The following is a 9,685-nucleotide window of genomic DNA, read 5'->3' on the forward strand; positions in this document are numbered from 1 at the left end:
CACAGCCCAGGCCCTGCTCTGCTGCTCCCTCAGGTCCATCCCAGGAGCTCTGGCTGTGCCAGGACACTGCTGCCTGCCCCCCCTGCACACTCCCCCCTGCCCCTGGGCACTGGGGTTTGCTTTGCCAGGGCATTCCTGGGGCACATTCCTGACAGCAGCTCAGGAGGAGAGCGAAGCCTTCCTGCCCTGCCCCCAGGAGATGCCCTTTGCTGATGGAGCTGCTGTGCTGGAGCCCGGCTGTGTCCCAGCAGTGCCCGTGGCCTGTCCCTGCCTGTGCTCACAGCACGGACACGCAGCAGGACAGTGACCGAGCTGCCCGAGCACTCCGGCCTTGCACCCTCAGAAGGGCTGGGAAAGGGAGTGTGGAGCTGGGAAGAGCAGAGGTGGGAAGAGGCTGGGCCATTGTCCCTGGCCGTGCTGCTGTGCTGGGAGTCTCTTCCCTCCAGCTCTGCCCACAGGCACTGCCCCTGCAGAGCCAGAGAAGGGCTGAGGAACAAACCTTGGACACAAAGGTCAGGGCAGCCCCTTGTTTATATTCAAATGCACAGGGAAGAAGCCTCCTGAAAGTCTTTGTGTTTCAAAAGAAAGGTAGATGTTCATGTAGAAATGCTAGGAGTAGTACTACAGTACTTTATAAAAAGCAGAATAACACCAGAAAAAGAATAAGAAAAAGCACCAATGAAAATATGGACAAAGAGGAAAAAAAAGGCCAAGATTGTAAAGAGTTACATTCTGAAGGTTCTGGAGCAGGAAAGAGAGAGTTTATTGCTTCTGAGAAGCATCCTAGTCATCATTTTCCTCGCATGGCAGAAGAAAATAGAAAGATTTTAACTTGTGAAAAGTATCCATTTTCCTCAGGGCATCCCTGAGCTCCTGGTTCCTCAGGCTGTAGATGAGGGGGTTCAGGGCTGGAGGCACCACCGAGTACAGAACTGACACTGCCACATCCAGGGATGGGAGGAGATGGAGGGGGGCTTCAGGCAGGAAAACATAACAGTGCTGAGGAACAGAGAGAGCACGGCCAGGTGAGGGAGGCACGTGGAAAAGGCTTTGTGCCGGCCCTGCTCAGAGGGGATCCTCAGCACAGCCCTGAAGATCTGCACATAGGAGAAAACAATGAACACAAAACAGCCAAAGAGCAAACAGCCACTGACAGTGATGAGCCCAAGTTCCCTGAGGTGGGATTTGGAGCAGGAGAGCTTGAGGATGTGTGGGATTTCACAGAAGAACTGGCCCAGGGCATTGCCCTGGCCCAGGGGCAGGGAAAATGTATTGGCCGTGTGCAGGAGAGCGTAGAGAAAGGCACTGGCCCAGGCAGCTGCTGCCATGTGGGCACAAGCTCTGCTGCCCAGGAGGGTCCCGTAGTGCAGGGCTTTGCAGATGGACACGTAGCGCTCGTAGCACATGATGGTGAGGAGGAAATCCTCTGCTGAGAGGAAGAACAGAAAGAAAAACACCTGAGCAGCACATGCTGAGTAGGAGATGTGGCTGGTGCCCCAGAGGGAATTGTGCATGGCCTTGGGGACAGTGGTGCAGATGGAGCCCAGGTCGGTGAGGGCCAGGCTGAGCAGGAAGAAGAACATGGGGCTGTGCAGGTGCTGGCCGCAGGCTCCGGCGCTGATGATGAGGCCGCTGCCCAGGAGGGCAGCCAGGGAGATGCCCAGGAAGAGGCAGAAGTGCAGGAGCTGCAGCTGCCGCGTGTCTGCCAATGCCAGCAGGAGGAAGGGGCTGATGGAGCTGCTGTTGGACACTCGCCGTGTCTGGCCATGGGGACCTGTTCATGGAGAAGTCAGTGACAGCTTAAGGGAAACGTCTCTCAGCAAAATCAAAGACATGCCCCACAAATCCTTCTCCTGTCACACACTGACACCTTATGGGGATTCAGAGTGTGGCCACAGAGAAGGGCTTTGGCTGGCGTGGGGCCTTGCGAGAGACGGGGCGGGCCGGGGCCATGTCTGGCAGGAGGCGAGACAAAGAGCAAGAGGCGAGACAAAGAGTAGGATACTTAATGGGAGATTGGGCGAGGAGATGGTAATCTGTAGCCCTTGGAGATGTAAAACATAGAACCTTAGGAGCTGAAGTTTGTAGCTGCTGAACTGCTGGTTTGAACAGTATATAAAGATGGGACTTGTGCGATAGAATTTGGCTTTGCATTCAGCCGGCCAAGTCCGTGTTCGATCACCGACAACACCCTTCTGTTTTTCTAGCAGATCTTCCTTCAGCTCCAGCCGCAGCCCTGGTTGGTGCTGGCTGAGTGTGACATGAGTTTCAGGGCAGTTGCTCCGGGGGTTTTTATAATTCAGCCTTGCTGTGCAGAAGGGGGAGGGGGACAGGGACCTGTCCTGGTGTTCCACTTTGAAAGCCCAGCTAACACAAGGGCACTCCCAGGGCCCAAGAACAGGAATGGCAAAAGCTGTTAAAGTGTTCTAGAGGTTTTTATAGCTCCTCTTCATCTCCCCTGCTGACTGTTTTTGGATGTCAGAAACACTCAGCATTTCTGCTGCCCTCGGGGAGAATAGAGCGAGTTCTGTGAGGCAAGGTGGTGAGTGGAGAGTGAGGGGAGCTGGTCTGTCACTCTGTCCTGTTCCAAGATCCTCTGGCCTTTCACCCTCCTCAGACAGAGGATAATCACCCTCCCATATTTCCCTTAAAAACCATCCCAATGCTGCTGAGAGCAGATCGATCCACCACAGCCCATCAAATGTCCATCCCCTTCTCGAGCTCTCAGCCCCACACTGGTAGCCAAATACACACATGGCTCATTTCACCAACCCAACAGCCCTTTCTCCATCATAAAACTTTTGTGTCTCACTGTGGGGCTTTCAGGTAACACCAAGATGCTACACGACCTGTTTGCGCCCTGGAGGCAAGCTCAGAGTTTAGGGGGAATCCTCAAGAAGAAAGCCAAGTGTCCTAATGATGGCATTGGATGTAGGGAGATGGAGCTCCTTCCCTGGCTGCATTGCCCACAGCCGGGCTCTGGGGCCAGCGTCACCCTGAGCCAGCTGTGCCCCCTCCCAGAGCCCCCAGGGCCGGGCAGCTGCTCCCAGCCCTGTGCTCTGCAGAGGGAACTGGGCCCGGGGCTGCAGAGCTGCCCCACGGCTCTGCTGCAGCTCTGCCTGCCCAGGAGGGGCTTCACGCCTTGGACCCCCGGCCCTGAGGGCAGAGGCTTGGCTGAGGGAGAGAGGAGGGGAGGGGGCTTGTTCAGAGGGAGGGGCTGCACTCGAGGGCATCCTGTGGAGGTCTCTAAGCTCTCCCTGCCACAACATTTCTGCCTTTTGTTTTCTCTCATTGCCTGATCTTCTCTCTGCTTGCTGAAGATCTTCCTCCCGGAGGTGTTTCCCTGTGCCTGACCTCTTCCTGCCAGCACTCACAGACCCCAAATCTCTGTGCACTCTCCTTGGCCCTACAGAAACCTGCCTGTGTGCAGGGCACTGGCTGGGGACAGGTTCTGTTTGCAGCTGGGAGAAAGGACAGCTCAGACTGAGCCCGGTGGGTCCAGCAAAGGTGATGCCGGTGCGGTGCATGGGCAGAGGAGTGTCTTGAAAGCACTTTAGGAAACTCCTGCAGAGCACTCAAGTTACAGTTCCGATGCCTTAGGGACTCTTAAAAATGATGAATGCCTTTATCACTTCCCCCCTCCCATTCCCCAAGAGTAGGAGACTGAAAACAGTCTCAGGAAATTTCATCCCTATAGAAAGGATTGTGTTGGAAATACTACTGGACTGAGCTGAAGGCCTGAGCATGTCCTCATGTTCTACACCAGAGATACTCAGAGAATGCACTTCCTGAATCCACAGTCAGTGGCATGTTCCAGCTTGAGGAGATCACTCCAGGAACTGCAGCTGCACTGTCCTGCAGCCAGAGGCTTCCTGTGTCAAGGGCTGGGAATGATTCTCCCCCGGTCACTTCTCAGCATCTTCCCAGCCCTAACTGATGGAACCCCTCTGTGCCTCTGTGCTGTGCCCGGGCTGGCTGCAGGCAGTGCCCCAGCCGCCGGAAAGGCAGATCCTGTCCCTCCCTCATTGCTCGGGACTCTTCCCGGGGCACTGGGATGTGGGCATGTGCAATGCCAAGGGCAGGACCATGGGGTGGCCCCTGCCATGCTGCTGAGCAGGAAAAAAGAGGCAATGAGGCCCCAGGGCTGCAAGGGTCACTTGTCTCCCAACTGGCCTCAGGGCCAGGGCCAGCAGCCCTGGCCAAAGTGCTCCAGAAGTTGCCTCTGTCAGGGCCTTTCAGCTTCTGCACACCCCTCTGCCCTCTGCAGCCCAGGCTGTCCCACGGTGTCCCTGCCCTGCGCCTCTGTCCCTGCAGGCTGTCCTCATCCCCCCGGCTGCCCCACCTGGCTGGCCCCTTCCTTTGCTGGCAGCTCTGCGTCCTGCCTGCCTCTGCCTGGGCACACAGAGCCTTGGGCTGCTCCAGACTCCTTCTGGGGGACACGTTGCACCACTGCACTGCCCGGGGAGAGAAATTCCTTTCTCCTCGTGTCCAGTTTGGACCTCCCCAGCTGCCCTTTGCATTAATTCTTTCTTTTGCCGGCTGTTCTCTACTGTGTCAAAAGGATCCACCATCTCTGAAACCACCCTTCAAGCCCTCCCAGGACTCTCCTCCGCTGTCCTCAGTCTCCACTCCACTGAGCACAGAGCTCCTTTGTCCCTGTGTAGTGATCATGTGCTTGAGGCCACGGGCACCTGGACAAGAAGGTCAGTTCTTTTCTACAGCAAGGAAACCACAGAAGCCCAGTGTTTTGAAGGCAGATGAGAGGCAGCCACCAGAGGCCAAGGCAAGCCAGACCTGTGTGTCCTTGCAGCTTCTGTCTGAAAGCAACCCTTGGACATATGGGGAGTTTTGGAGGTGGAATTCCATTTCAGCTGTGGGTGCCTGGACCGGAATGACAGTTCTTCTCGCCAGGAAGGAAAGGGCAGAGCCCCAGTGTTTCAAAGGCTGATTAGTGGTGCCTCAAGGAGGCCAAGGCCAGCCAGACCTGTTTGTCTTGGCAGCTTTTGTCTTGGAGCAATCCTTGGATAGATGGAATTTGGGAGGCCAAATCCCACTTTTGTCCATGGACGTCTGACCCATAAGGACAGTTCTTTTCCACTGGCAGAAAAGTGAGGAGCCCCAGTGTTTCAAAGGCAGATGAGAGCTGGCCCTCAGGAAGCCAAGGGAAGCTGGACATTCCTGGCAGCTTTTGTCTGGGAGCTATTCCTTGGATAGATGGAATTTCAGAGGTGGATTCCCAATTTTGGCCATGGATGGCTGGACTTGAAAGATGGTTTTTTCCATGGCAAGAAAAGCACAGCCCCCCTGTGTTTTGAAGGCAGATGTGAGGTGGCCCCTAAGAGGCCAAGGCCAGCCTGAGCTGTCTGTCCTGGCAGGTTTCACATGGGAACAATCCTCGGATAGAATCCAATTTGGAGGTAGCATCCTAATTTCAGCCATGGGTCCCTGGAGGAGGACATTTCTTTCCCACAGAAAGGAAAGCATGGAACTCCAGCGTTTCAGGGGCAGAGGAGAAGCAACCCTCAACATGCCAAGGTCAGCTGGACCAGGCAGGTGGCCCCCAGGAGGCCAAGCCAACCAGACCTGTTCCACGCTCTTTGCAGCCTTGGGGCCCTGCAGCATCACAATTTTGTTCCCCTGAGGCCCAGCAATATCACAGTGGTCTCCTTGGCTCTGCAGCGGCACAAAGGCCCCTTGCTTCCATAAGGCCTTTCTGTGTCAAAACGGTTTCCTTGGTTCCATGGGGCTGCAAAATAACACAATGGCCCACTGGTTCCATGAAGTCACAGAGTGTCACAGCGGTCTCCATGATTCCATAAGGTCCTGCAGGGTCACAGTGGCTCCTTGGTTCTATTGGGCTTCCCAGGATCACAATGGCCCCTTGGTTCCACAAGGCCTGGCTGTGTCACACTGGCCCTTTGCTTCCATGAGACCTTGCAGTGTCACAATGGTTTCCTTGGTTCTATCAGGCCCTGTGGTGTCACAACGGCCCCTTGATTCCATTGGGCCTCTTACTGTTACATAGTTCTTAGTTCCGTGACGCCCTGTAGTGTCACAGTGGTCTCCTTGGCTCCATGGTGCCACGCAGTGTCACAACAGCCCCTTGGTTCTCTGAGGCCCGGCTGTGTCACAATGGCCCCTGGCTCCCATGAGGCCCTGTGATGTCACAATGGTCTCATTGGTTCCACGAGGCCCTGCAGTTCCACAATGGCCCTTTGGTCTCACAAGGCCTTGGAGTGCCATAATAGTCTCAGCGGGTTCCCCTGCTGGTTCACAATGGCCTCCTTGGTTCCATGGTGCCCCATAGCGTAACAATGGTATCCTTGCTTCCACACAGTCAGAATGGCCCCGGGGCCTCCTGGAGCCCCACAGTGTCACTACGATCCCCTTGATTCCACCAGGCCCTGCCGTGCTACAATGACCCCCTGGTTATACAAGGCCCTGCAGTGTCACAATGGCCCCTTGGTTCTGAAGTGTGCAAGAGCCTAATACTAAGAGAAAGGCGCCAAAAAACGCTGCGTCATTATCACTGCTCAACACCTGAAAGGCTTCAAAAGTGCTTCGTCATTATGGCTGCTTATCATAATCACTTTTGAACGCCTGGAAACTACGTGCCGTACGGGCCGTGCATAGCCCGCCTTGAGGCCCATAAAAAGGAAGGCAAAACTGGTGCAAAATGTGGAAGCGAAAGCAAAAGGTAGAATCCCCGCCCTTTGCCTTTCCCCCCACCACCACCATCGCCTGCTGCCAGACACCCTGAGGCCTCCGGGAGCCGACGCCGCCCGCCTGGGGAGCACCCCCCAATCCTTCACCCCTGCACTGAAATCCCGAGGGAGTTGTGCAACCCCTAGCCCTGCTCCTTCGTCCCAGGCGCACCGAGGTTCAGCTGCAAGCATCGAGCCTGCATCTCGGAGCATGGGCCGCCACTTTCCAGCCAAACTGCTCCAGACATCAGAAGAGGCAGATAGGACCCTTCAAACAGCAGGAAAAAAAAGGCAAAAACCTCTCCACTTCCCCCACCCTGTCTCAGCAGCAACAAAGGTAGCACAGTGTGGTGCTGACTTATCCTATGCTTTTTAGAATAACCTTGGCTTTTCTAACTTTTCTCCACTTTTCTCCTTCTTTCTCTTTGCCTCTCTTACCATTAGATAAACAGATACCCATATTTTTGGCACCAACATTTAATCTCGTTTGGTTTTAATCTGGTCTTTGGGAATATTTTGAACCTTCAAAGTTCTTTCCTTTTATACTCAGAGATTTTGTTTTCTTTGCCCTTCTGGGTGTAAATCAGATAGTAACAAAGTGTCATAATGGTCTCCACAGTTCCATGAGGCGCCACAATGTCACAACGGACTTTTGGTTCCATGAACTTTGGTACTGTCAGCAACAGTCTCCTTGGGTCCGCAGTGTCACAATGGACCCTTGGCTCCATGAGGTTCCGTAGCGTAACATGGATGCCTTGACTCCATGAGGTTGTGGAGTGTCACAAGGATCTCCTTGGTTCTGCGGCCCTGCTGTGTGACAATGGGCCTGTGCTTCCATGAAGTTCTGTACTGTCAACCATGATCTCCTTGCTTGCACAGTGTCATAACTGACCCTTGGTTCCATCAGGTGCCTGGCCTCCAACAGCCTCTAAGAGACCCTTATGGCCCCTCAAGGCCCCTCACAGCCCCTCATGACCCCTCAATGTCCCTCACAGTTCCCCATGGCCCCTCATGGCAGCTCACAGTCCTTCATAGCCCCTCACAGTTCATGGCCACTCATGACCCTTCACAGCCCCCAACAATCTCTCATGGCCCCTCACAGCACCTCAGGGCCCCTCATGGCCCCTCACGACTCCTCATGACCCTTCACAGCCCCTAACAAACCCTCAAGGCACCTCACAGCCCTTCACAGCCCCTCAAAACCTCTTGGAGATCTTCTGCAGCCTAAGTAATTTCTGTGTTAATCCCACTGAAACAACCAAAAGTGGAGTAAAAATAAAGAAATTAAGCAAAGAGGTCGACAGCTGCTTAATTTTACTGGAATTTGGGGGTGAATTTGGGGTTCAGGGGAATATTCGGGAGGATCTGAGTGTTGTGGAGCCACGAAGCCAGGCAGACTGGGACCACAGTCTCACAGTTGTGCTGGCAGAACGTGTCCACCTGAGCCCGTCTGTTCTCCAGGAATTCCAGTTGTCTGTCTCAGTCCCTGCCCTGAGTCTCCCCCTTTGGGGTGTGGCCTCCAAAGTGCCCAAATCGATGCTGAAGTGCCTGAGCTGCTCCTGGCTGTGGATGTTCCTGTCCCCCAGCCTGTTCTGGTCAGTGCCATGGGGTGTGGGAGGGGGTCTGGGGGCGCCTTGGGGGACTGGGATGGGCTTTTATGGCCCTTGGAGCGGTTTGAGGTGCTGAGACAGGGTTTGGGGGCTTTTGGGGCAGTCTGTGTGGGAGTTTTGGGGTGTTGGCAGGGCTGTGTGGCTTGGAGAGAATTTGGGTGGGTGTTGGGGGAGATGGGTTGGGAATTCTGTGGCTTTTGGGGCCATTGCTATTGCAGGGAGTGGTTGGGGGAGTCCTGGCCAGGAGCTGTGGGGTGGTTTGAGGGGTCTGGGAGTGGCTGTGGAGCTGGGAGGGGGTTTTAGGGCAGATGTGACCTCCCCCCCAGATAGCCAAACTCGCCCCCAGACCCCACCCCCAAGATGCTGCCAGGAGTCGGGGGCTCCATGTTGGGGTTCATCCTCCTGGCGCTGCAGGAGAAGGTGAGGGGGGGTCCCCAGGGGCCGTGTGTGTCCCCCCAGAGCGTGTGTGAACCCCCCATGCTGGTGTCACCCCCTTTTCCCTGCCCACAGGGCTCCTGAGCCAGCCCCTGCTGCCCCGGGAGGGAATTTGGGGAGGGGGCAGAGGGGGTGCGCAGCCCCCGCCGGGGGATGACCCCGGCCCAGTGCCCTTCGTTCAGCACCGAGCTGGGCTTGGGGCCGCAGGAGGAAGAGGCCGATGGGAAGCAGATCCTGCAGGGGGGACAGGGCTTGGGCTCAGGGCAAGGTCCTGCCCTGCACACCTGGCTCAGGTGTGAGCCTGCCCCGGGAAGGGAGCGGGACATTGCCATCCCCACGGATCAGGGCTGGGAGCAGCGCTGGGAGCACGGACATGGAAATCCTGGGAGCCACTGGGACCGCCCTGGGGGGTGAATGATCCCCCCCAGCACCTTTCCAGGCCACCCTGCGAGCTGAGAAATGCTCGCTGGGCCTCGGCCTTGGCCAAGAGCCCCCGGGCTCAGCTGCTCTGAGCTCAGGCGCTGCCGGCTCCCGCAGCCCGCCCAGGGCCGCCCTGCCCGTGCCGGGGCTGTGCTGGAATTCTCTGCTGCTGCTGGGCCACTCGGGGGCTCTGGCCCAGCAGGAAAGGTGACCCTGAGCCAGGAGCTTTCCTTGGCCGCAGCAAAGCCTCGGCACGGAAAGACCTTCCCAGCGCTGGGCCCTGGGCCGGGAGGGATTGTGCCACCACAGCTGTCCCTCCATTTCTTCTGCCAGGCAGCTTTAGCACAGGAGAAGTGGAGAAGCCAGAGCTGCCTCTCAGCTTTCCGCAGTCCTGCAGAGGAATCCTGTGTGGGAAGCAGCCTGGGAACAGGGTTGAGGTGGCAGGGCAGGGGAATTGAGAGCCCTTTCCTCCGCCGTGGGCCCAGGCTCTGGCCCTTGCCCTTTGCAATGGCCCTG

General features: G+C 56.4%; 1 pseudogene across 1 annotated transcript; it reads right to left on the reverse strand.

Annotated features, from left to right (window-relative positions):
- Window positions 1-783: 783 nt before the first annotated feature.
- On the reverse strand, window positions 784-5,064 carry LOC309585577 (olfactory receptor 14J1-like; annotated as a pseudogene). The gene is made up of 3 exons: window positions 5,055-5,064; window positions 2,183-2,308; window positions 784-1,774 (listed from the first exon to the last, which is right to left on the reverse strand). The product of its transcript is annotated as an olfactory receptor 14J1-like (transcript).
- Between the last annotated feature and the right edge of the window lie 4,621 nt (window positions 5,065-9,685).

This window comes from Coloeus monedula, assembly GCF_965178545.1.
Source record: "Coloeus monedula genome assembly, contig: HAP1_SCAFFOLD_73, whole genome shotgun sequence".
Taxonomy (NCBI): domain Eukaryota; kingdom Metazoa; phylum Chordata; class Aves; order Passeriformes; family Corvidae; genus Coloeus; species Coloeus monedula.